Below are 8198 nucleotides of genomic sequence, written 5' to 3'. Positions count from 1 at the left end.
AGACCTGCTGCAGCTTATTGCTCCTTCACTGCGGGCTCTAATAGTGGGGTCATTATTCAGAGGAGATTAACCCCTTTATCCCCGCCGGAGAGGTCAGCCAGCACCTGGGGATTAGATTTAGTAGCAGCATGAACTCAACTGTAATAATAGGATGCGGAAGGTACTTATCCTAAATGATGTTCTCCAGTGTGATTGATGCTGACGATTATTCAGAACAGGACAATGTCTACTAATTACTAATCAAACTCTTATATCCATCACTAGAGAGCACCAGAGACATCACTGAGGATACAGCCTATTCATCACTAGAGAGCAGCAGTAACATCACTGAGAATACAGCCTATCCATCACTAGAGAGCAGCGGTGCCATCAGTGAGAATACAGCCTATTCATCACTAGAGAGCAGCAGTAACATCACTGAGAATACAGCCTATCCATCACTAGAGAGCAGCGGTGACATCACTGAGAACACAGCCTATTCATCACTAGAGAGCAGCGGTGCCATCACTGAGAATACAGCCTATCCATCACTAGAGAGCAGCGGTGCCATCACTGAGGATACAGCCTATTCATCACTAGAAAGCAGCAGTAACATCACTGAGAATACAGCCTATCCATCACTAGAGAGCAGCGGTGCCATCACTGAGAATACAGCCTATCCATCACTAGAGAGCAGCGGTGACATCACTGAGAACACAGCCTATTCATCACTAGAGAGCAGCGGTGCCATCACTGAGAATACAGCCTATCCATCACTAGAGAGCAGCGGTGCCATCACTGAGGATACAGCCTATTCATCACTAGAGAGCAGCAGTAACATCACTGAGAATACAGCCTATCCATCACTAGAGAGCAGCGGTGACATCACTGAGAATACAGCCTATTCATCAATAGAGAGCAGCGGCTCCATCACTGAGAATACAGCCTATCCATCACTAGAGAGCAGCGGTGTCATCACTGAGAATACAGCCTATCCATCACTAGAGAGCAGCGGTGCCATCATTGAGAATACAGCCTATCCATCACTAGAGAGCAGCGGTGATATCACTGAGAATACAGCCTATCCATCACTAGAGAGCAGCGGTGCCATCACTGAGAATACAGCCTATCCATCACTAGAGAGCAGCGGTGGCATCACTCAGAATACAGCCTATCCATCACTAGAGAGCAGCTGTGGCATCACTGAGAATACAGCCTATCCATCCCTAGAGAGCAGCGGTGCCATCACTGAGAATACAGCCTATCCATCATTAGAGAGCAGAGGTGCCATCACTGGGAATACAGCCTATCCATCACTAGAGAGCAGCGGTGTCATCACTGAGAATACAGCCTATCCATCACTAGAGAGCAGCGGTGCCATCACTGAGAATACAGCCTATCCATCACTAGAGAGCAGCGGTGCCATCACTGAGAATACAGCTTATCCATCACTAGAGAGCAGCGGTGCCATCACTGAGAATACAGCCTATCCCTCACTAGAGAGCAGCGGTGCCATCACTGAGAATACAGCCTATCCCTCACTAGAGAGCAGCGGTGCCATCACTGAGAATACAGCCTATCCATCACTAGAGAGCAGCGGTGCCATCACTGAGAATACAGCCTATCCATCACTAGAGAGCAGCGGTGCCATCACTGAGAATACAGCCTATCCATCACTAGAGAGCAGCGGTGCCATCACTGAGCATACAGCCTATCCATCACTAGAGAGCAGCAGTGCCATCACTGAGAATACAGCCTATCCATCACTAGAGAGCAGTGGTGACATCAGTGAGAATACAGCCTATCCATCACTAGAGAGCAGCGGTCCCATCACTGAGAATACAGCCTATACATCACTAGAGAGCAGCGGTGTCATCACTGAGAATACAGCCTATCCATCACTAGAGAGCAGCGGTGCCATCACTGAGAATACAGCCTATCCATCCCTAGAGAGCAGCGGTGCCATCACTGAGAATGCAGCCTATCCATCACTAGAGAGAAGCGGCGCTATCACTGAGAATACAGCCTATTCATCGCTAGAGAGCAGCGGTGCCATCACTGAGAATACAGCCTATCCATCACTAGAGAGCAGCGGTGACATCACTGAGAATACAGCCTATTCATCACTAGAGAGCAGCGGTGATATCACTGAGAATACAGCCTATCCATCACGAGAGAGCAGCGGTGACATCACTGAGAATACAGCCTATCCATCACTAGAGAGCAGCGGTGCCATCACTGAGAATACAGCCTATTCATCACTAGAGAGCAGCGGTGCCATCACTGAGAATACAGCCTATCCATCACTAGAGAGCAGCGGTGCCATCACTGAGAATACAGCCTATCCATCACTAGAGAGCAGCGGTGACATCACTGAGAATACAGCCTATCCATCACTAGAGAGCAGCGGTGACATCACTGAGAATACAGCCTATCCATCACTAGAGAGCAGCGGTGCCATCACTGAGAATACAGCCTATCCATCACTAGAGAGCAGCGGTGTCATCACTGAGAGTACAGCCTATTCCTCACTAGAGAACAGCGGTGCCATCACTGAGAATACAGCCTATCCATCACTAGAGAGCAGCGGTGCCATCACTGAGAATACAGCCTATCCATCACTAGAGAGCAGCGGTGACATCACTGAGAATACAGCCTATCCATCACTAGAGAGCAGCGGTGACATCACTGAGAATACAGCCTATCCATCACTAGAGAGCAGCGGTGCCATCACTGAGAATACAGCCTATCCATCACTAGAGAGCAGCGGTGTCATCACTGAGAGTACAGCCTATTCCTCACTAGAGAACAGCGGTGCCATCACTGAGAATACAGCCTATCCATCACTAGAGAGCAGCGGTGCCATCACTGAGAATACAGCCTATTCCTCACTAGAGAGCAGCGGTGTCATCACTGAGAATACAGCCTATCCATCACTAGAGAGCAGCAGTGCCATCACTGAGAATACAGCCTATCCATCACTAGAGAGCAGCGGTGACATCACTGAGAATACAGCCTATCCATCACTAGAGAGCAGCGGTGCCATCACTGAGAATACAGCCTATCCATCACTAGAGAGCAGCAGTGCCATCACTGAGAATACAGCCTATCCATCACTAGAGAGCAGCGGTGACATCACTGAGAATACAGCCTATCCATCACTAGAGAGCAGCGGTGACATCACTGAGAATACAGCCTATCCATCACTAGAGAGCAGCGGTGACATCACTGAGAATACAGCCTATCCATCACTAGAGAGCAGCGGTGCCATCACTGAGAATACAGCCTATTCATCACTAGAGAGCAGCGGTGCCATCACTGAGAATACAGCCTATCCATCACTAGAGAGCAGCGGTGCCATCACTGAGAATACAGCCTATCCATCACTAGAGAGCAGCGGTGACATCACTGAGAATACAGCCTATCCATCACTAGAGAGCAGCGGTGACATCACTGAGAATACAGCCTATCCATCACTAGAGAGCAGCGGTGCCATCACTGAGAATACAGCCTATCCATCACTAGAGAGCAGCGGTGTCATCACTGAGAGTACAGCCTATTCCTCACTAGAGAACAGCGGTGCCATCACTGAGAATACAGCCTATCCATCACTAGAGAGCAGCGGTGCCATCACTGAGAATACAGCCTATTCCTCACTAGAGAGCAGCGGTGTCATCACTGAGAATACAGCCTATCCATCACTAGAGAGCAGCAGTGCCATCACTGAGAATACAGCCTATCCATCACTAGAGAGCAGCGGTGACATCACTGAGAATACAGCCTATCCATCACTAGAGAGCAGCGGTGCCATCACTGAGAATACAGCCTATTCCTCACTAGAGAGCAGCGGTGTCATCACTGAGAATACAGCCTATCCATCACTAGAGAGCAGCAGTGCCATCACTGAGAATACAGCCTATCCATCACTAGAGAGCAGCGGTGACATCACTGAGAATACAGCCTATCCATCACTAGAGAGCAGCGGTGCCATCACTGAGAATACAGCCTATTCATCACTAGAGAGCAGCGGTGCCATCACTGAGAATACAGCCTATCCATCACTAGAGAGCAGCGGTGCCATCACTGAGAATACAGCCTATCCATCACTAGAGAGCAGCGGTGACAACACTGAGAATACAGCCTATCCATCACTAGAGAGCAGCGGTGACATCACTGAGAATACAGCCTATCCATCACTAGAGAGCAGCGGTGCCATCACTGAGAATACAGCCTATCCATCACTAGAGAGCAGCGGTGTCATCACTGAGAGTACAGCCTATTCCTCACTAGAGAACAGCGGTGCCATCACTGAGAATACAGCCTATCCATCACTAGAGAGCAGCGGTGCCATCACTGAGAATACAGCCTATTCCTCACTAGAGAGCAGCGGTGTCATCACTGAGAATACAGCCTATCCATCACTAGAGAGCAGCAGTGCCATCACTGAGAATACAGCCTATCCATCACTAGAGAGCAGCGGTGACATCACTGAGAATACAGCCTATCCATCACTAGAGAGCAGCGGTGCCATCACTGAGAATACAGCCTATCCATCACTAGAGAGCAGCGGTGCCATCACTGAGAATACAGCCTATCCATCACTAGAGAGCAGCGGTGCCATCACTGAGAATACAGCCTATCCATCACTAGAGAGCAGCGGTGTCATCACTGAGAATACAGCCTATCCATCACTAGAGAGCAGCGGTGCCATCACTGAGAATACAGCCTATCCATCACTAGAGAGCAGCGGTGCCATCACTGAGAATACAGCCTATCCATCACTAGAGAGCAGCGGTGCCATCACTGAGAATACAGCCTATCCATCACTAGATAGCAGCGGTGCCATCACTGAGAATACAGCCTATCCATCACTAGAGAGCAGCGGTGCCATCACTGAGAATACAGCCTATCCATCACTAGAGAGCAGCGGTGCCATCACTGAGAATACAGCTTATCCATCACTAGAGAGCAGCGGTGCCATCACTGAGAATACAGCCTATCCATCACTAGAGAGCAGTGGTGCCATCACTGAGAATACAGCCTATCCATCACTAGAGAGCAGCGGAGACATCACTGAGAATACAGCCTATCCATCACTAGAGAGCAGCGGTGCCATCACTGAGAATACAGCCTATCCATCACTAGAGAGCAGCAGTGACAACAGGTGGGTCCATCAGATACAGTTTCTCCACAAACTTCCAAGGTCTGAATAAATGTCTGTGGCTGGATACATAATACCATCCCTGAACATGGCGGCTTTGTACAGTGTATAGGGCGGGTGCACCCTGTATATAGAAGGCAGCTGACATTCATCTCTGATTTCCTATCGGTGCCTTAATGCCAGGTTTAAGGAGCTGAGGACGTGGCACAAAGAGAGGCAGAGATAGCATCACTTTTAGATGTTTCTATAAATGACATTCCAATGCCGGGTATTGCAGGCAATTACTCAGCATGCAGCGCTTATATGGCAGCAAAGGATTCTGGGTAGTGACATGCAAATGAGCACTCACAACAAATCCTATTGTTGGAGCCATCTACATAATAAGAATTCCTCAATGCATTGTATGAACTAAGCCTGGAGTCAGAGACACAAAGAAGGTCTTGATTTAAGCAGCTTCACCTCCATATAAATGCCTTATTATCAGCACAAAGCGAGGGAGCATGCAGCGCGGCCGCTCCCTGTATACCTGTATACTGCGCCCACAATCAGAGCTGCCGCAGCACAGGCGCCTGAGAATTGTTCATTTTAGGAGAAAAACAGGATATTCAGGTCAGATCCCGAGGAACATCAATGGGGTCACAACATGTGATACAAATCCTTAATGTAACATTGTGGCTGCCTCCTCTGAGCAACCTAGGACAGGTCAATTGTCTCGCATCATGTGAATAGGAATCAAGTTTTTACTGTTTTGCATGCACAAGTTTATGATTACACATCTCTCCAGGGACAATAACCAAAACTGGCGGTAAAGAGCACAGAGCACAGCAGTGTGAGGACCCCCTGCTCCCTCTGCACATGTAGAAGCTACAAGCATGGAACATAAACCCATGTATCACAGTCCTGCTGCTACTAACAGCACACCCAAAAATCTGATTACACATTTCTCTAGGGACAAGACATAACACTGGCTGCAGAGAGCACAGAGCACAGCAGTGTGAAACCACCTCCCTCGCAGTGCAGCTGGAGAAGCTACAATCTTGGAAATTAATGTATATATCACAATCCTGCTTCTACTGACAACATACTCAAAGTTATCATTACACATATCTCAAGGGACATGACCTTACAATGGCTATAGAGAGCTCAGCGAAGAGCAGTGTGAGGACTCACCCCATTGCACTTGAAGAAGATACAATCCTGGAATTTAAATCCATATATCACAGTCCTGCTGCTAATAGCATACACAAAGGTCTCAAAACTGTCTGTAAAGAGCATAGATGCACTTACATGCACCAGGAAGAAGAAGGTGAACTCCGGGGACCTGAGCAGGGAAGCAACACATGCAGGATATCGGGCGCACGATCTTAGTGACTCCCCGCACAGCACATTATACACGGACAATGCACTTACATGCACCAGGAAGAAGAAGGTGAACTCCGGGGACCTGAGCGGGGAAGTGACACATGCAGGATATCGGGTGCAGGATCTTAGTGACTCCCCGCACAGCGCATTATACACGGACAATGCACTTACATGCACCAGGAAGAAGAAGGTGAACTCCAGGGACCTGAGCGGGGAAGCGACACATGCAGGATATCGGGCGCACGATCTTAATGACTCCCCGCACAAGGCATTATGGTCGGACCATGCACTTTTGGGGAACTTCGTCGAACGGTAAGTAAATGTGCCCCACAAAGTTCTTATTACACATCTCTCCAGGGACAATACAAAACACTGGCTGCAGTCCCATGGTCACAGCTTACAGATACCTTTTAATAATGGCTCTCCCTTCACCCATTCTGTTACGCTAAGTAGTATATTATTTTTGCAGTATACGGCAGTAGAGCGGTGCAGTGGTAGTGTTTGCACCTATATACTTAGACATCACTAGGTGCTGATATGCTCTCATGTACTGTATGGAGATAATCCTGTAGAGGAATGTCACGACCAAGGGCGTCATCCAATGTAGCACTGCTGGTTGCCATCTTTCTTTACACGTCCACCTGCAGATGGATGACCTCATTTAATCAGTTCTTTCTATAGAATAGAGTTTATGCAGATCCATTTGTAGTAACATCATCCAGGACATGCTCCATATGTGTAATAGATTCTTATACAGAATAATGTAATAAGATCTCTTCTGTAGCCCCGGCTGTCATGAGGCTACATCACGATACAAGTATCCACAGGAGGACATGCAGATGAATCCGGAGCCGGCCTTGGATTGTACATCATTGCTATGCAGCACATGTAGGGTCCCAGCATGTGTCATATTGTATCGAAGCCACAACTTAATATTCCGATTCCTCTTGGGGCCGCTCCACAGGTGGTGAACTTGCTGTGTTTCTGTGCATCTGGCAGGGCAGAGCGTTCTCCGAGGCCGGGGGAAGACACGAGCTGCATGCATTTGTCTATTTAAATACCCATTGTAACCTAACGAATGCTCTGCGCCAACGGCAATGGAAGGGAGACAGGACGGAGAGGATGGGAAGCGTTGACCTCTCACAACACCAGTTGGTGGGATCATCCCGAGGGCTTCTCCACTGTACTCAGCAGAGACTTCCCAGCTGGAAGGCTGGAGACATCTGTAGCTGAGACCAGGCAGAGCCCAGAGCCTGTAATGAACTCGTGTGCATGTAATGAGGCGCCTGGCTCTGCTCCCTGTCCTAGGGCATTATCCTAAATTACCCTGCACAGTCCCTCTTCTACAACACAAGCTGCTTTCAGAGCCATGATAGAAGGTCTCCTCACACGTGTCCGCATTAACCTGCTGCTTGACTTTACTGCAGAGGGAGCGAATATCATCATGCCCCATGTCTAACCTTGACTCCAACCCTGAATATTATTTACTGTACAGAGCGAGGAGATGCTGACGCCTCATGTTTGTCCAGGAGGCATCTCCCAGGACACTCGCTCCATAACAGGTGGGCTGAGGTAGACACTTCCCACTCCGGGTCCAGGAGCCTCGTGCTGAAGGTCAACCGGAGGAACCTTCATTTACTCGTTAATTAATGGTAAATGAGCTGTGTATAAGCAGCTGTGTATAAGAAGGGGAATT

This window comes from Engystomops pustulosus, chromosome 10, assembly GCF_040894005.1.
Source record: "Engystomops pustulosus chromosome 10, aEngPut4.maternal, whole genome shotgun sequence".
In the NCBI taxonomy this organism is placed as follows: Eukaryota; Metazoa; Chordata; class Amphibia; order Anura; family Leptodactylidae; genus Engystomops; species Engystomops pustulosus.
Note: the sequence above shows the minus strand (reverse complement) of the source record.